Source organism: Urtica dioica, chromosome 6, assembly GCF_054948205.1.
Source record: "Urtica dioica subsp. dioica isolate 48M chromosome 6, U.dioica_male_clone48M_v1_H2, whole genome shotgun sequence".
Taxonomy (NCBI): Eukaryota; Viridiplantae; Streptophyta; class Magnoliopsida; order Rosales; family Urticaceae; genus Urtica; species Urtica dioica.
In genome coordinates, this window is record NC_142761.1 from 17620327 (window position 1) to 17638472 (window position 18146).

The following is an 18146-nucleotide window of genomic DNA, read 5'->3' on the forward strand; positions in this document are numbered from 1 at the left end:
CGCCGGCTCTGCTTGCAACGGTGCGCTCTCCGCGCGCCCTGACTTTCCGCAACATTCTCCCTCGGACCTAGTCGGTCGAGGGCCGAACGTCGGGAATTCCCCTCTTGAGAAGCTACCGGCGCATCGCCTGTTCGGGGTAAGGGATTCGACAGACCGACTTCAAACACGGCGGGGAGTCCCCCGTCCTTCGTGAGAGAAGTCTCGACATCCTCCGAGTCACCAGTATCCTCATAATCAGGGTCACGGCTTTCCTCGTTGAGGTTCTCAGGATCCCCGTTGGGGATCGTCGTGTCACGCATAGGTTGCTTCGCAGCCAGTCGGTTGTGGTACCTTGCGTTCTTCGCCTTCAGTCGGCGGATACTCTCCTCTAACTCCACGATGCGGTTGTCCCTGCTATCAGGAGATGGAGATGGTGAGCGGGTCGAGCTCTCTTCGTGGAGCGACTCTTCGTCACCATGCGCTCGGGAGCGCAAGAAGTATTTCTTGGTCTTAGCGACGTTTTCGGGGTTGTTTGCGCCCTCAGAACGTACGGGTGGTTGGCTACTCATCGTTTCTCAAGTTCGAGAAGGTTGAGTTCGCAGAAGAAAAGAAGAAGATGAATAGAAGGGATTTCGGGCTGAATAGGTCGGGAAGCCCCCTCCTTCTAGCGCCAAAATGTTGTCGCACGAAAATGAACAACTATTTAAAACCTCGGGCGGTTCGATCCAAGGCCGGACCAAGTGATCGCACCCGGGCCAAGAGTGTGAACTCGATAGTCTCGAGCTAGGGTTCTCTCCGATCAACCCGCCCCTCGGGAGAGGTAGGGGGTGAGGAGGATGAGTGACCGTGCCTTGGTTGTCGGCTGCCTACGTACCCGTGCGTGGGATCAGGTCAGAACGTAGTTCAAGCGTATGTGACGCAGTATGAGGCGCGGAGCCTTGGCAAAAAGGCGTGCTCGACGAAGGAAACGGGGCGCGAGGAGTCCTCGGCAGCGTCTCAGAACTTCGGAGATCGCGTACGCGTCTAGCGTGTTAGACGCGCGAGGGTAGCTCTAGTTGAGAACCCTAGGGGCGTGCTTGAGCATCGGAGAACGTTCGGCCAAAGGGAGCGACTTCCGGGAAGTCCCCGTGAGTGCTTCGGAACCTTTGAAAACGATGGAGGGAGAAGAGAACCTGCTTCAGGCCAAATCTGGCATCCAGAGAAGCAGAGAAATCGAGCGTGTCGATAAGAGATGAAGAGAATTATTGGATATTCTGGGATGGATCTTCCCCTCAATGAGAGAGGGTATTTATAGGTGTTTGGGAGCCTTAGAAGGTCCCTTTTTCGTCCATGTGGGACTAGGATCGCGCATGCCATCAAGTGGAGGCGCACGGCGCGCGCGGCCCACAAAGAGCGGCGCACAACGCGCGGCGCACAACGCGCGGCGCACAACGCGCGGCGCGCGGCGCGCGGCGCAAGGGGCGCGGCGCGCGTGTCACCGGGCGCGGCGCGAGGGTCACCAGGCGCGGCGCAGGTCGCGCGGCGCGCGCCTGTATGGCGCGGCGCGCCGTCTGCTGCACGGCCGGCCGGCGTAGCGCGCTGTGTGCGTGATGGACGGCTCGTCTTGGCCGGGTTCTTGCGGGCCTTCGAATGTCATTCTTCTCACGTGAAATATGAAGCTTTCTACTTGATGAGAGTGACTCGATTCGAGGAGCAAGGCTCGGCCCGGCGAGAGCGACTAGCGACTTGATTCTAGGAGTGACTCGAGGCTCGACTCGAAAATGACTCGAGGCTCGACTCGAGGAACAATTAAAGGCTCGACTCGAGGAACCATTCAAGGCTCGACTCGAGGAGATTGACTCAGGGCTCGACTCGAGGAGCGAAGCTCGACTAGAGGAGTCAGGAGTTTGGGCGAGGGCTTGAAGATTTGCCGCTCTTCGGGACCTCCGGCCTGACCATCGGCCCTTTGAGCGACGTGCCTTCTTGGCATCTCGAGTTTTCTGAAAACGACCGACAACAATAAACATTATTCAAGTTTAGACTGCGGTCTTCAAAAGACAGCGTCACGGATCCCACAGCCTTCGCGGACACCAGGCTCCCATCACCCCATTTAAAACAGAACTCGCCTTCCTCTATGCTTTTGGTTTTCTTGAACCCATTCAAGGAACAACAAATATGGTTAGTAGCAGCAGAGTCAAGAATCCACGTTGATACATTATCAGCTACTAAGCATGCTTCAGTAACTAGTACAATATTATGTTCCTTTGCTTTGAGATAGGCAGGACAGTTCTTTTTATCGGCCTTGTGAGGTCTCTTCTTAGTTCCAGAGGCGGAGGCTTTTTGCTCAGTAGCATGTGCCTCTCCTTGATTCCTCTTTCTCTTAGTGAGACCTACAGCAGTATGAAGTTCCTTCATAAGCTTGGTAACAGTGTACTCTAGCTTGTTTATGGAGTAGTTCATCTTGGAGGTATCAAGAGATGCGGGGAGAGTTTCTAAGATCATATCTATGACATTCTTCCCATCAATCTCAGATCCTAGGATTTCCATTTTATTCAGAAAACTAATGATCAGTATCATAAAGTCTCCAACAGGAGTCCTAGCCTGCATATGACTGTTCATAAACTGTCGGACTGCTTGTAGCCTTGTTTGACGCCTTCGCCCTCCAAACATCTCAAGGAGATTGTAGAGCATGTCAGCGGCAGTCTCAATGTCACAATGTTGTTGTTGCAACAGATTGTTCATTGATGCTAAGATATAGCACCTCACGATCTCATCGGAGAAGAGCCAGGCAGCTAAGGCGTCTTTGCCCTCTTGAGTCGAATCATCATTCGTCAGAGGAGGACACGGGGTGGTGAGTACCCAATTGTGCTTTTTATTGGTAAGGACAATGTCGAGGTTATGTTTCGAATTAACGTAGTTTTTGGTTTCGAGTTTGTTTGAGGATACAGAGAGGGTTGAGAGACATGTTGCCTATATAAGTTGAAACAAGTTTATGATTAGTCTTTGGTTTAGGATTAAGTTTTATTTAAGACTTGATAAAATCCAAAGGTGTTATAAACCAAACGATAATTTACTCCCTGAAGAGAAGGCCGCAAAAAATCTCCATTTATAAGTAAATGACACATCATTAATGCTTAGCCAAGATGTCAATACATCAATTTTGACTAGCCACCTTTTAAATTGATTTGATCACTCACATCCTTTCGCAGAGCCTCAAGGGAGGATTACTAGGGATTGAGCCTAAGTGTGCAACCAACCACTTAGTCCAAAAGGTCAACTTTGAAAAACAATCCCCCAAGGGGAGGCCTTGTCATCATCGTCTCACTCTCGGACGTAGCTCATTGAGCAATGATTGAAGCAAAAACGCCTTGGAGTACTCCCATTTAAGAGAGGGTCGCAAGAGCGGCTCTTAGTCCCACGTTAAAAGCTTCTTTCATTAGTGTTGGGGATCGTGGGCTACAAACAACAAGTATAACCCTCCCACTTAGTTTTTGGAGTTGGTTCAACGACTCTTGTAAGTTCGGAAACGGATTTCCTAGTTAGAGAGCGACAGAGCGGACAGCTAGAAGAGAATCCTAGATCATCATGTTCAGAGCAGTGTTATTGCATAAAGGCACAAGGTACATACTCGATCTTTTCCTATTTTCTATTTCGGGAAAGTGCATGAGGGAAGTGTGAACTTCAACTCAGTCGAACACTTGAAAGTTTGAGATTACACATCTTTTTTATTTTTCGGCTTGTCTACAAGGAGACCTCCCACTCAAAATTTCAAGAGCATATAGATTTTGAACATATGTGATATAGATATAGTTTTGAAAACATTTTGAAAACTTATTTGATTTGGATGACAAGATATTTTTCAAGTTTGAAAGCGAAAACGGTTTTTCAAAATTCAAACTAGTTTTGTAAAAATTCAATTTCAATTAAACTTTCAAAAATCAAAACATTTTAATCTTACACATCATGTTTATAATCTTATGAAAAAAAATTTTGCTCAAGAAAATTTTCTCATTAGAGTTCTATAACTCATGGTAGTGGGGCTGAAAATCCGGAATACTAAAAAACTGGACTTTCGGAACAGCCGCGCACCTCGGAGTAAAATCACCATAACTTGCGGTTCCGATGTCCTTTAGACCTGAAACCGGTGGCATTGGACAGAAGACAGACAGAGCTTTAATTTGATTCAAGAATCATTAAATTTAGAGTTTTGAGCAGAGAGTTATGCCACTTTTACTGTGGGTTTTACTCCAGCTCGAAGAAAAAGAAATAATTAAAGCTTGGTCCTTTTTAGGTGCGAAAAAGAATCGAGTGTAACGGAACGTTTTAGGAGGTTATTAAAGATTTTATTTGTGTTTTATTAGCAAGGTAATAACATGGTATAAAAGAAATAACAACATGTATAAAACGATTCAAGTAAATAAAAGAAACTAGTAAGACAAGAAAACTAGTCACAAAATTTACTCGAAATTTCTCAAACCTTTAAAACACGTTTTTCAATATAAAAAATTAAAAACTTTTAGAACTGATTATAATATGTTTTAATAACATCCCAAACTCATACAAAATCAATATGATTTTTAATTTAAAGGCAAGAGCAATAAATTAAAAAAAAATCTAAGAAAACAATTCTAACTTGTCAAAAAATTAGTAAACTTTCGAAAACGATTTTCAAGCTCATAATTTTAAAAACATGTACATGCATATCTTTGACCATAGCTCTGATACCATTTGTTGGAATTGATATAGGGTTTAAGAAAAAGTTTAACGCTTCGGTAAGCGGCGGAATTTTAAAAAATTTCTTTTAACAAGTAAAACGGTTTTACTAACCTAGACAAAGAGCAAGCACATGTAAATAAAACCTAATATGAGCATAGAAGTTTACTAACCTTTTTAGATGCTTGAACGTTGAGAAGCTTTTGGAAAAAAGGTTGCAACGTTCGTCTCCCCTCGCAGCACGTCTCTCTTCCTTCCTTGGCAACTCGAGCAACCACGAAAGTTTCTATCACTAAATCACTCGAGAGAAAAGGAATTAGTGAGTGGGCACTTTTAAACACTACGACTTAAGAACGAGTCTTGAAGTCGCAGAGCTAAACACTAGGTCAAATGAGGACCTAGGTGCCAAAACAAAAACCGAAAATAACTAGAGAGAGAGAGAGAGGATCGGCCACAAGATCTAGAGGGAGAAGCTCTCAATCTCTAACTTATGTGGGATGAATAGAATGAGAGGAATGAGGTCTCTATTTATAGGGGAGGCATGAGCAAATCTTATTTCCTCTTTTCTACCCATGTTGGCCGAAAATCCACTTTCCTTCTAGAGGAAATTTGTTTCCTCTTTTTCTTTTGGCAAGTATCTTCATACATTAATGCACAAAATAAACTCTCTTTCCCACTATGGCATGAACGAAATTCAGCCTTATTTTCCTTGGGTTGGACGAAATTTGAGCTTCTAGAAGGAGCTTCTCGATGTTTCTTCATTTGTTCATGACAACATAAGAAAAGCCCATTAAGAATTTTCAAGTAAAATTCTATGAAATGAAATTAATCCTCAAGGCCCAAATTCTTTAAGTTGGCCGTGTGATTTAAATTTCATTTTTCATCATATGACAATGTCAAAAAATTTATTGACATTCATTTCGTCCTATGTCTAAAAAGACAAAAATACCCTTTAGATAATTTTCACAAAACTTGTCTCGTTCTTGTTTTGACTTAGCTGCTAGTTTAACTATTCCTACTCGATATGATTTGTGACAGTGACCTCATGGATCCAAATGAACAAAGCTTGAGCTAAACACTTGGACTCAAAAGTTCACAAACCTTTTCCAATTTTAGCTTAATGTCAACTGACTCCACTAAAGAGTTGACACTGAAAATCTCTCGGTTCAAATGAATTTATTTTCTACTCAAGAATTCAACCTAATTGTAATGAGTGGATCCACAGAATATTATCAGTGTTTACCCTTCATGAATATCATCAGCTAGTCGGAATTTACAAAATTACCATTTTACCCTTCTAGCTGTTATTTCCTCAACTCCTTTGTCGCTTGTGAATAAGTTAGAAACAATGTATTGACGAGGAGCTAACAAGTCACATTGTTTCATCCAAAAGAGTCAAAACTCAATTTGGACACTGGCCAGTTCATTTATTCACATTCCAAGGAAAAAAGCATGAGGTGATATACATTGCATTTCAGCAATCTTGTACATGAATTCCATATCTATGAGGACTTCGCAAAGTTACTCATGACATTCTCACAACTTAGTACTTCACCAATAGGCCCTGTTCGGAATCACATAGTGAGTCCGAACTCTGACTTTCTCAAAAGAGAATACGTAAGTTGTAAAATGGCATGTCTCATATCAGGATTAAGGTAAGCATGATGCAATTCATACGTAGTGACTTCGAGACATTAGAGGTTAAATGGTTTGTTCTTATCTTGTCTCTAGAAGTGCACTGGTCAATTTAGTACCTTCGGAAGATACCTAGAAGAACTATAGAGTCTCCAACTCTCAATGCCCCATAACCAGATATCATAGATTCTCCTAACAATCGTACTGAGGTCAATAGTCGTTTGACCCTTAGATTGCGAATATATCGTTTTAAGCAAATTACGAAGAGTTTGTTCATGCAAATCTAGATTTGTCTCTTCGTAAGTTGTTATGTTTGTTTATGGACTAAAGACTAATGTTTTATCATAAAGCTTCAAACAGACAAGGAAGAATGAATGAACGTTTCAACTTTTTATTAATGAATAAGCAATTACAAGCAAGAGTTTTCGTGAGACTTTATTACATCAAATGTACATAGATAGACACTACTACTCTTCTTGTGGGCACCATTGACAACACAAGCTAGCTATGGGATGTCTCCATGGCATATGACCGAGCGTCTAGCTGACAACTGAGATCGGCGAGCTCGGTCCAGAAAATCTCTATCGATCGGGACGCCACCTCACAAGCTCGACGCTCCTTAGTCAACTCCCCCGCCATCTTGGCTACCGACATCTGGGCTCTGTCGCATCGATCCCGAACGATCTGAAGCTCCACTTGAGCCTCTTGAAGTTGGTCCCGGAGGGTCTCGAGTTCCACCCCGAGTGTGAACCGCGATCGACCTGGGCCGGCCTCGACTTCACCTGAGAAAGCTCTTCTTGAGCGATCCCCAAGCGCCGAATGAAGTCGTGCATGATCTTGTCGCTCTGCACGGCTCTCGCATATGCCTATGGCAGCAAGCAAAGGCAAAGGTCAAATATGAACCTACACAAAAAAGACCTCAAACGCCCTTGAAAATTAAAGTTCGCGACTCACGAGCCATGAACTTGGAGGGCTAATATTATCGGTCGTTTTCGAGAAACCGGAAAAACAAAAAAACTCGATGTCGGCCGGGCTTCGCCTGCCAGGTCCCGGCCCAAGCACGTGACCGGCCCGCACACGCACGACCTTTCTGGGCCTGTTGGCCCGTGCGCGACCCTGCGCCCCCGGCCCCCCATCCCGCGCGGGCCTTGGGTACCCGGCCCATCGGCCCGTGCGCGCGCTACGCTCCCGACCCCCGGCCCGTGCGCGCCTCGCCCTACGCTCTGCTCCCGCCGACCCGCGCGTACCCCTGCGCCCCCGACCCACCAGCCCGTGCGCGCCCTAATGCCCCCGAACCTCCAGACCGCGTCCACCATGCACCCTGTAGGTCATGCACGCGCGCCTCGCGCCTTACCGGGTTTCATGTCCGCGTGCGCGCGCCCCGCGCCCTACCGAGCCTCCGCACGCGTCCGTTATCCTGTCGGCGCGCGCACCCCGCGTAGTGCTAGCACAGGCGCCTCGCTCTCCTTGCCGGGCGCGCCCTATGCGACCATCCGCGCGCGCCCCGTACCCCCCGCCGCGCGTGCCCCTCTCCACCGGCCATGCGCGCCCTATGCCTTCGGCCCGCGCACGCCCCATGCCCCCTGTCCGCGCGTGCCCTGCACCCCCGGCCGTGCGCGCCCTGTGCTGCTGGCGACACGCGCCTTCCGCCCCTGGCCGCGCGCGCCCCGCACTGTCAGCCGTGTGCGCCCAGCGCCCCCGGCCGTGCGCGCCTCGCACTATTGGTTGTGCGCACCCCGCTCCCGGCTGCGCGCAGCCCGCTCTCCCTACCGTGCGCGCCCTACTCTCCCGATCGTGCGGGCCCTGCGCTGCCGGCCGCGCGCTCCTTGCCCTCCCGGCTGCGCGCAGCCCGCTCTCCCGGCCGCGCGCACCCCGCCATGCCGGGCCTCCTGCCCGCGCGCGAACCCCGCGTCCTCCTACCTGCGCGCACGCCCCACGCCTTGCTAGGCCTGTGCGCGCACCCATTGTCCTGCTGGCGCGCACCCCACGCCCTTTCATGGGCTTCTAAGAGGGTTGGCCCAAGGCCTTCCCCACAGCTATAAAAACCTCCCTCACTTGAGGAGAGAGACAGACAACTTTCTCTACAGAGAATTTTGTTGAGAACGTTATCTCTACATTCTCTCCTCCGCCCTGCGTGTGCCCTATGCCACCGGCCCGCGCATGCCCTACACCGTCGGGCCGCGTGCACCCTGCGCCTTTGATCGCACGCGCCCTACGCCCTGCGCTGCGGACCGCGCATGCCTTGCGCTCTGGCCGCCCGCGCCCCACTCTCCCGGCCGCATGCACCTTGCGCCCCCGGGCGCGCGCGCCTTGCGCTGCTGCCTGCGCACACACCGCGACCCACGCTTGGCTGTCCAATGGGCCCCCAAGGGGCCGGCCCATGGCCTCCTCCAGCTTCTATTAATACCACCCCCTTCTTCACTTGAGGGGGACCTGGACCTTGACTTCACCTTGAACTCACTTCTTCTTGAGACTTTTGAGAACCCTCTCTTCTCTTCCCTCTCAACACGCTCCTTTGACATTCCAAGAGCTCTCTCTCCTCTTCTCCCGGCTCGGCTAAGAATTCTGAGTACCCCCGTCGACGTGAGGGAGCACGTTCCAATTCTGCGACCCGAGTCTCCACAGCGCACAAGCTGCGCCACAGCTTCTTGGCCCTTGAGTTAGAACTCTGAGCTACGAGTTAAATGACCACTCTAAAGTCTTCACTATAAGCTACGAGCCAGGTCCTTCTCTACAGTCTTAGATTCTCAACCTCCGAGCCCAAGATAGCCCCCATACCTATATTGAACTACGTTCTGACCTTATCCCGGACGACGGGTACGTAGGCAGCTAACCTTTGGCACGGTCACACCCTCCAATACACACCTCGGGGTCTGGAGGGTGCAACTCGGTCTTCGAGTTCACATTTTTGGCTCGAGCACGGTCACTTGGTACGGCCTTGGATCGAACGACCCGAGGTTTTTAATCGTTGTTCATTTTCGTGCGACAACATGTGACGCTTTCTTTTGAAGACAGAACTTTAACTTAAATAATGTGTATTTTGTTCTTTCCTTCGGAAAAAAAAAATCAATATCTGTTGCTCAAATTTTTGAGCAAGATTATTGTTTAAAGTTTATAAAGAATGGAATTCGTATTTCTCTTTCAAATTCTTTTGTCACTGATGCATGTATGAAGAATGCTCTCTTTTACATATATCCCACGCAACCTTCGCTTTTAGACACTGAAATAGATAATGATCTAGTTAGGGAGCCAAAGAGGATAAAACTTTACGATTCCTCCGATCTAATAAAATCAACATATTTCTAGCACTTAAGACTTCGTCATATCAGTCTAGACAGGATTAAGAGACTTGTGAGGGACGGTCCACTCCAAGCCTCTGCAATAGGTTCATTACCTACTTATGAATCATGTATAGAAGGAAAAATGACTAAGCGACCTTTCTCGTCTAAGGGTCGAAGAACCACTGAGTTGCTGGAACTCGTACATTCTGATGTATATGGTCTGCTCAGTACACAGGCACGGGGAGGATAATGTGTATTTGCTCAAACACAAATCCGAGATCTTTAACGTATTTAATGTCTTTAGGGCTTTAGTGGAAAAGTGAACTGACAAAGTGATCAAAACCCTTCGATCTGATCGAGGTGGTGAGTATATGTCTGGAGAGTTCGACGACTTTCTTAAAGAAAAAGGTATCGCTTCTCAGCTTACAGCACCTGGCACACCTCAACAAAACGGAGTGTCAGTGAGAATGAACCGAACATTAATGGAGATGGTTAGATCAATGATGAGTTACTCATCACTCCCTCTTTCCTTTTGGGGATATGCCCTCGAAACAGTAGCTTACATTCTGAACCAAGTTCCTTCTAAAATTGTTCCTGTTACACCTTATGAACGATGGACTAGCCGTAAAGTAAATCTATGCCACATCCGAATTTGGAGTTGCCATGCACATGCATGAAAGTTGAAATGCACTCGATGTATGTCAACAAAGGCTGGAAACTTGTATACCTTCCTGAAGGGATTAAACCCATATGGTGTATGTGGCTATACAAGAAGAAAATGGGTCAGGATGGGAACGTCGAGACGTTCAAAGCATGACTAGTGGGTAAGGGTTATACCCAAAAGAAAGGTATTGACTATGAGGATACCTTCTCGCTAGTCGCAATGCTTAAATCCATCCGCATACTTCTATCCATAGCTGCAGCTCTCGACTATGAGATCTGGCAAATGGATGTCAAGACTGCCTTCCTGAATGGCTATCTTGACGAGCGCATTTGTATGGATCAACTAGATGGTTTTGTGGAAGAAGGTCAAGAGGCCAAGGTCTGTTAGTTGCTTAAGTCCATCTATGGATTAAAGCAAGCATCTAGGTCATGGAATATTAGATTCGATGAAACTGTGAAGAGCTTCGATTTTGAGCAGTCATTAGATGAGCCATGTGTTTACAAGTTAATACATGAAGGAAAAGTTGTGTTTCAGTTAATGTATGTCGATGATATATTACTCATAGGTAATGATGTGGGTACGTTATCTGAGATTAAGATCTGGCTAGCAAAGCAATTCTATATGAAGGATCTAGGAGAAGCCGCGTATGTTCTGGGGATCCAAATCTTTGAGATCGGAAAAACCAGACTTTGTTGTGTTGGAATCGATCTAGGGTTTAAGAAAAAGTTTAACGCTTCGTTAAGCGGCGGAATTTTAAAAATTTTCTTTTTAAGTAAAACTAGTTTTTACTAACCTAGACAAGAGCATGTACATGTAAATAAAAACTAATATGAGCTATTAAAGTTACTAACCTTTCTTGAAGCTTGAACCTTGTAGAAGCTTTTGGAAAGTTGCAACGCTCGTCTCCCCTCGCAGCATGTCTCTCTTTCTTTCCTCGGCACCTCGAGCAACCACGAAAGTTTCTATCACTAAATCACTCGAAAAGAAGGAATCAGTGAGTGGGCACTTTTAAACACTACGACTTGAGAACGAGTCTCAAAGTCGCAGAGCTAAAGACTAGGTCGAGTGAGGACCTAGGTGCCAAGACAAGAAAAATCGAAAATAGACTAGAGAGAGAGAGAGAGGATTTTCGGCCAAAGTTCTAGAGAGAGAGTCTCTCAAATCTCTTAAACTTGGATGAATGAATTGTGAGGAAATGAGGCTCCTATTTATAGGAGAGGCTTTACCTTCAACAAGGTAGTTTCCTCTTCTATAGAATATCACATATTCATGAGCAAATATTGCCTCTTTCCCACTTTAGAAACTCGGCCAAACAAGGCTTCTAGAAGCCTTGATTTGTTTCCAATTTTGTTCAAGGCCTTGCCTTGTCTCTCACTTGGCCGATTACCCTAAAGCATCCTCATGCAAATTTGTTTCCTCTTTTTCTTTTGGCAAGTATCTTGATACATTTATGCACAAAATATTCTCTCTTGGTTGGGTATGTTGGGCGCCTATGTCTTCTAGAATGGGCTTCTAGAAGCTTTTCCATTTGTTCATGACAACATGAAAAAGGCCCAATAAGAATTTTCAATAAAATTCTTATGAAATGAAATTAATTCACAAGGCCCAATGATCAAGTCATGGCCGAGTGAAACATGTCATAAAATGACCTTGTCAAAAATTTATTGACATTCATTTCATCGTTTGTCTCAAAAGACAAAAATACCCTTTTCACTATTTTCGTTCTTGTTTTGACTTAGCTTCCAGTTTAACTATTCCTATCGATGTGATTCGTGACAGTGACCTCATGGACCCAAATGAACAAAGCTTTAGCTAAACACTTGGACTCAAAAGTTCACAAACCTTTTCCAAGTTTAGCTTAATGCCAACTGACTCCACTAAAGAGCTGACACTGAAAATCTCTCGGTTCAAATGAATTTATTTTCTACTCAAGAATTCGACCTAATTATGATGAGCGGATCCACTGAATATTATCTATGTTTACCCTTCATGAATGTCATCAGCTAGTCGGGATTTACTAAATTACCATTTTACCCTTCTAGCTGTTATTTCCTCAACTCCTTTGTCGCATGTGAATAAGTTAGAAACAATGTATTGACGAGGAGCTAACAAGTCACATTGTTTCATCCAAAAGAGTCAGGACTCAATTTGGACACTGGCCAGTTCATTTATTCACACTCCAAGGAACAAAGCATGAGGTGACATACATTGCATTTCAGCAATCTTGTACATGAATTCCATATCTATGAGAACTTCACAAAGTTACTCATGACAGACTCACAACTTAGTACTTCACCAATAGGCCTTGTTCGGAATCACATAGTGAGTCCGAACTTTGACTTTCTCAAATGAGAATACTAAGGTGTGAAATGGCATGTCTCATTTCAGGATTAAGGTAAGCATGATGCAATTCATACATAGTGACTTCGAGACATAAGAGGTTAAATGGTTTGTTCTTATCTTGTCTCTAGAAGTGCACTGGTCAATTCAGTACCTTCGGAAGATACCTAGAAGAACTATAGAGTTCCTAACTCTCAATGCCTCATAACCAGACATCATAGATTCTTCTAACAATCATACTGAGGTCAATAGTCCTTTGACCCTAAGATTGCGAATATATCGTTTTAAGCAAACTACGAAGAGTTTGTTCATGCAAATCTACATTTGTCTCTTCGTAAGTTGTTTAGTTTGTTTATGGACTAAAAGACTATGGTTTTATCATAAAGCTTCAGACAAGGAAGTTTGAATGAACGTTTCAACTTTATTAATGAATGAATAGGCAATTACAAGCAAGAGTCTTCATGAGACTTTATTACATCAAATGTTCAAAATAAAGACTACAACTCTTCTTGTGGGCACCATTGACAACATGTTGCTCTCTCAAGCATCTTATATTGATAAGATGATGGATTTCTTCTCAATGCAAGACTCCAAGAAGGGTCAAACACCCTTTAGGCATGGAGTCTCACTCTCTAAGGACCAGTCTCCCAAGACTGCACAAGAGTTTGAGGACATGAGAAAAACTCCTTACGCCTCAGCCGTGGGAAGTCTCATGTATATAATTCTTTGTACTAGACCAGATATCTGCTTTGCAGTTGGCGTAGTAAGTCGGTTTCAGTCCAACCCTAGACCCGAGCACTGGATCATTGCTAAGCATGTTCTTAAGTATCTTCAGAGAACTAGGAACTTGATGCTTACATATTCAGGTACTGACCTGACTATGACGGGGTATAGCGATTTTGATTTTCAAGAGGATAAAGATTCCGGGAAATCCACTTTAGGATATGTGTTCATCCTTAATGGTGGATCTGTTGTTTTGAGGAGTATCAAGCAATCTTGCATTGCACACTCCACAATGGAAGCAGAATATGTGGTTTCTTGTGAAGCATCCAAAGAGACTGTATGGCTTAGAAAATTCCTTAAGTATTTGGAAGTCATTCCAAACATCGACGAGCCTATGACTCTTTATTGTGATAACAGTGGGGCTGTCGCTAACTCAAAGGAACCTCGAAGCCATAAGCGCTCTAAACATATTGAGAGGAAATACCATTTGATTCGCGAGATCGTGTAGCGCGGAGACATGGTGGTGAAGAAGATCTCAACAGTGGACAACCTGACAGATCCATTCACCAAGGCCCTAGCCAATAAGGTCTTCGACCAGCATCGGGAGGGATCAGGCATGAAAGACTACTCACATCGTCCTTGAGTCAAGTGGCAGTTTATTATCAATGGTGCCTATAAGAAGAGTAGTAGTCTTTATTTATGTACATTTGATTTAATAAAGTCTCACGAAGACTCTTGCTTGTAACTGCTGAATAATTAATAAAGTTGAAACGTTCATTCATTCTTCCTTGTCTGTTTGAAGCTTTATGATAAACTATAGTCTTTAGTCCTTAAACAAACCTAACAACAAATAAAGAGTGAAATATAGATTTGCATGAACAAACTCTTCATGGTTTGCTTAAAACAGTATAATCACAATGTCTGGTTATGGGACATTGAGAGTTTGAGATTCTATAGTTCTTCCTATGTATCTTCTAAAGGTACTAAATTGGCAAGTGCACTTTTAGAGACAGAATAAGAACAAACCATTTAACCTCTTATGTCTCGAAGTCACTATGTATGAATTACATCATGCTTATCTCAATTGTTGTCGCTCGTTTTCGGAAAACTATTTAGGAGCCTCAAGCGGTTAGACCCTGTTGGAATTGATCTAGGGTTTAAGAAAAAGTTTAACGCTTCGTTAAGCGGAGAAATTTTAAATATTTTCTTTTATAAGTAAAACAGTTTTTACTAACCTAGACAAAGAGCAAGCACATGTAAATAAAACTATTATGAGCATTATGAATTTACTAACCTTTTAGAAGCTTGAACGTTGAGAAGCTTTTGGAAAGTTGCAACGTTTGTCTCCCCTCGCAGCATGTCTCTCTTCCTTCCTCAGGAACTCGAGCAACCACGAAAGTTTCTATCACATGAATCACTCGAGAAAGAATGGAATTAGTGTTTGGGCACTTTTAAACACGACGACTCGAGAACAAGTCTCAAAGTCGAAGAGCTAAAACACTAGGTCAAATGAGGACCTAGGTGCCAAAACAAAAACTAAAAATAACTAGCGAGAGAGAGAGAGGATCTGCCACCACAAGGTCTAGAGAGAGAAGCTCTCAATCTCTAACTTATGTGGAATGAGAAAACAATGAGAATGAGGCCTCTATTTATAGAGGAGGGATTACCTTCAACAAGGTAGTTTCCTCTTCTATAGAATATCACATATTCATGAGCAAATATTGGCTTCCCTTTCTCTATCTTGGACGTGCAAGCTATAGGAGCAAGTCCTTGGATTTGTTTCCTCTTTTATCTTGCTTCTCCCTTGACCCATTTGGCCGAAATCCTCTTTCCTTGTATAGGAAATTTGTTTCCTCTTTTTCTTTTGGCAAGTATCTTCATACATCAATGCACAAAATAAATTCCTCTTTCTCTCTAGGGTATGCACGAAATTGGCCTTCTAGAACATGCTTCTAGATGTTTGTTTATTTGTTCATGACAATATAAGAAAAGCCCATTAAGAATTTTCAAGTAAAATTCTATGAAATGAAATTAATCCTCAAGGCCCAAATTCATCAATATGGCCGAGTGGTTTAAATCATTTGTCATCATATGACAATGTCAAAAAATTTATTGACAATCATTTCGTCCTATGTCCAAAAAGACAAAAATACCCTTTAGACAATTTTCGCAAAACTTGTCTCGTTCTTGTTTTGACTTAGCTTCTAGTTTAACTATTACTACTCGATATGATTTGTGATAGTGACCTCATGGATCCAAATGAACAAATCATGAGCTAAATACTTGGACTCAAAAGTTCACAAACATTTTCCAAGTTTAGCTTAATATCAACTGACTCCACTAAAGAGTTGACACTGAAAATCTCTCGGTTCAAATGAATTTATTTTCTACTCAAGAATTCAACCTAATTATAATGAGTGGATCCACAGAATATTATCAATGTTTACCCTTCATGAATATCATCAGCTAGTCGGGATTTACAAAATTACCATTTTACCCTTCTAGCTGTTATTTCCTCAACTCCTTTGTCGCTTGTGAATAAGTTAGAAACAATGTATTGACGAGGAGCTAACAAGTCACATTGTTTCATCCAAGAGAGTCAAGACTCAATTTGGACACTGGCCAGTTCATTTATTCACACTCCAAGGAACAAAGCATTAGGTGATATACATTGCATTTCAGCAATCTTGTACATGAATTCCATATCTATGAGAACTTCACAAAGTTACTCATGACATTCTCACAACTTAGTACTTCAGCAATAGGCCCTGTTCGGAATCATATAGTGAGTCCGAACTCTGACTTTCTCAAATGAGAATACGTAAGGTGTGAAATGGCATGTCTAATTTCAGGATTAAGGTAAGCACGATGCAATTCATACGTAGTGACTTCGAGACATAAGAGGTTAAATGGTTTGTTCTTATCTTGTCTCTAGAAGTGCACTGGTCAATTCAGTACCTTCGGAAGATACCTAGAAGAACTATAGAGTATCCAACTCTCAATGCCCCATAACCAAACATCATAGATTCTCCTAACAATCGTACTGAGGTCAATAGTCCTTTGACCCTTAGATTGCGAATATATCGTTTTAAGCAAACTACGAAGAGATTATTCATGCAAATCTACATTTGTCTCTTCGTAAGTTGTTAAGTTTGTTTATGGACTAAGAGACTAAGGTTTTATCATAAAGCTTCAGACAAGGAAGATTGAATGAACGTTTCAACTTTTATTAATAAAAAAGCAGTTACAAGCAAGATTCTTCGTAAGACTATATGACATCAAATGTACATAAATACACACTACAACTCTTCTTGTGGGCATCATTGACAACAGACACATGGCCGGACCAAGTGGTCTCGCTTTGTCACGAGCGTGTCAGACTTAGTATTCCAAGTTGTCCCTTAGTTGTCAATGATCCTTTAGTTCTTTGGAACACCTGAAACAAGAGAAAGAACACGTGAACTACAAAGGGAAAACAGAGGGGATGCCATCCTTCCTGTCAAGCTCTGTACTTCTTTAACCTTCTATGGTGACCTCATGCAAGAAAACAGACGGGGTGCGATTCTTTAACCCTAGAAGGTTAAAGAAGTACAGAGCTTGACCGGAAGGATCGCACCCCCTCTGTTTTCCCTTTGTAGTTCACGTGTTCTTTCTCTTGTTTCAGGTGTTCCAAAGAACTAAAGGATCATTGACAACTAAGGGACAACTTGGGATACCAAGTCTGACACGCTCGTGACAAAGCGAGACCACTTGGTCCGGCCATGGGTCTGTTGTCAATGATGCCCACAAGAAGAGTTGTAGTGTGTATTTATGTACATTTGATGTCATATAGTCTTACGAAGACTCTTGCTTGTAACTGCTTTTTTATTAATAAAAGTTTAAACGTTCATTCAATCTTCCTTGTCTGAAGCTTTATGATAAAACCTTAGTCTTTTAGTCCATAAACAAACTTAACAACTTACGAAGAGACAAATGTAGATTTGCATGAATAATCTCTTCGTAGTTGGCTTAAAACGATATATTCGCAATCTAAGGGTCAAAGGACTATTGACCTCAGTACGATTGTTAGGAGAATCTATGATGTCTGGTTATGGGGCATTGAGAGTTGGATACTCTATAGTTCTTCTAGGTATCTTCCAAAGGTACTGAATTGACCAGTGCACTTCTAAAGACAAGATAAGAACAAACCATTTAACCTCTTACGTCTCGAAACCACTACGTATGAATTGCATCGTGCTTACCTTAATCCTGAAATGAGACATGTCGTTTCACACCTTAGTATTCTCATTTGAGAAAGTCAGAGTTCGGACTCACTATGTGATTCCGAACAAGGCCTCGTATTTATAAGCGACCAAGGAGTGTTTAAAGACTACTTGGCCATGTGAAAGCCATTGTCGGCCATCGGCCGGTCATGGCTTGGGCCGGCCGATGGCCGGGTGTGGCTTGGGTCGGCCGATGGCCGGGCATGCGTCATGGTCGGCCGTGTGTCGAGGGAAGGTTCCAGGGTCGGCCATTGGCTGAGCATGCCCTACGGCCCGCCAATGGCCGAGGCATGCCCTTGGGCCGGCCATTGGCCGAGTGTACCCTAGGGCCGGCCATAGGCCGAGCAAACCCTAGGACCGGTCAATGGCCGAGGCAGGCCTTTGGGTCGGACATTGGCCGAGGCAGGCCCTTGGGCCGGCCATTGGCCGAGCATGCCCTAGGGTCGGCCATTGGCCGAGCATGCCCTAGGGCCGGCCACTGGCTAAGGCACGCCCTCGGGCTGGCCGTTGTCACTCTCGCCTTCGCTTCACCGGATCGGGACGGGCCGGTAACATAAATCCTGAAATGAG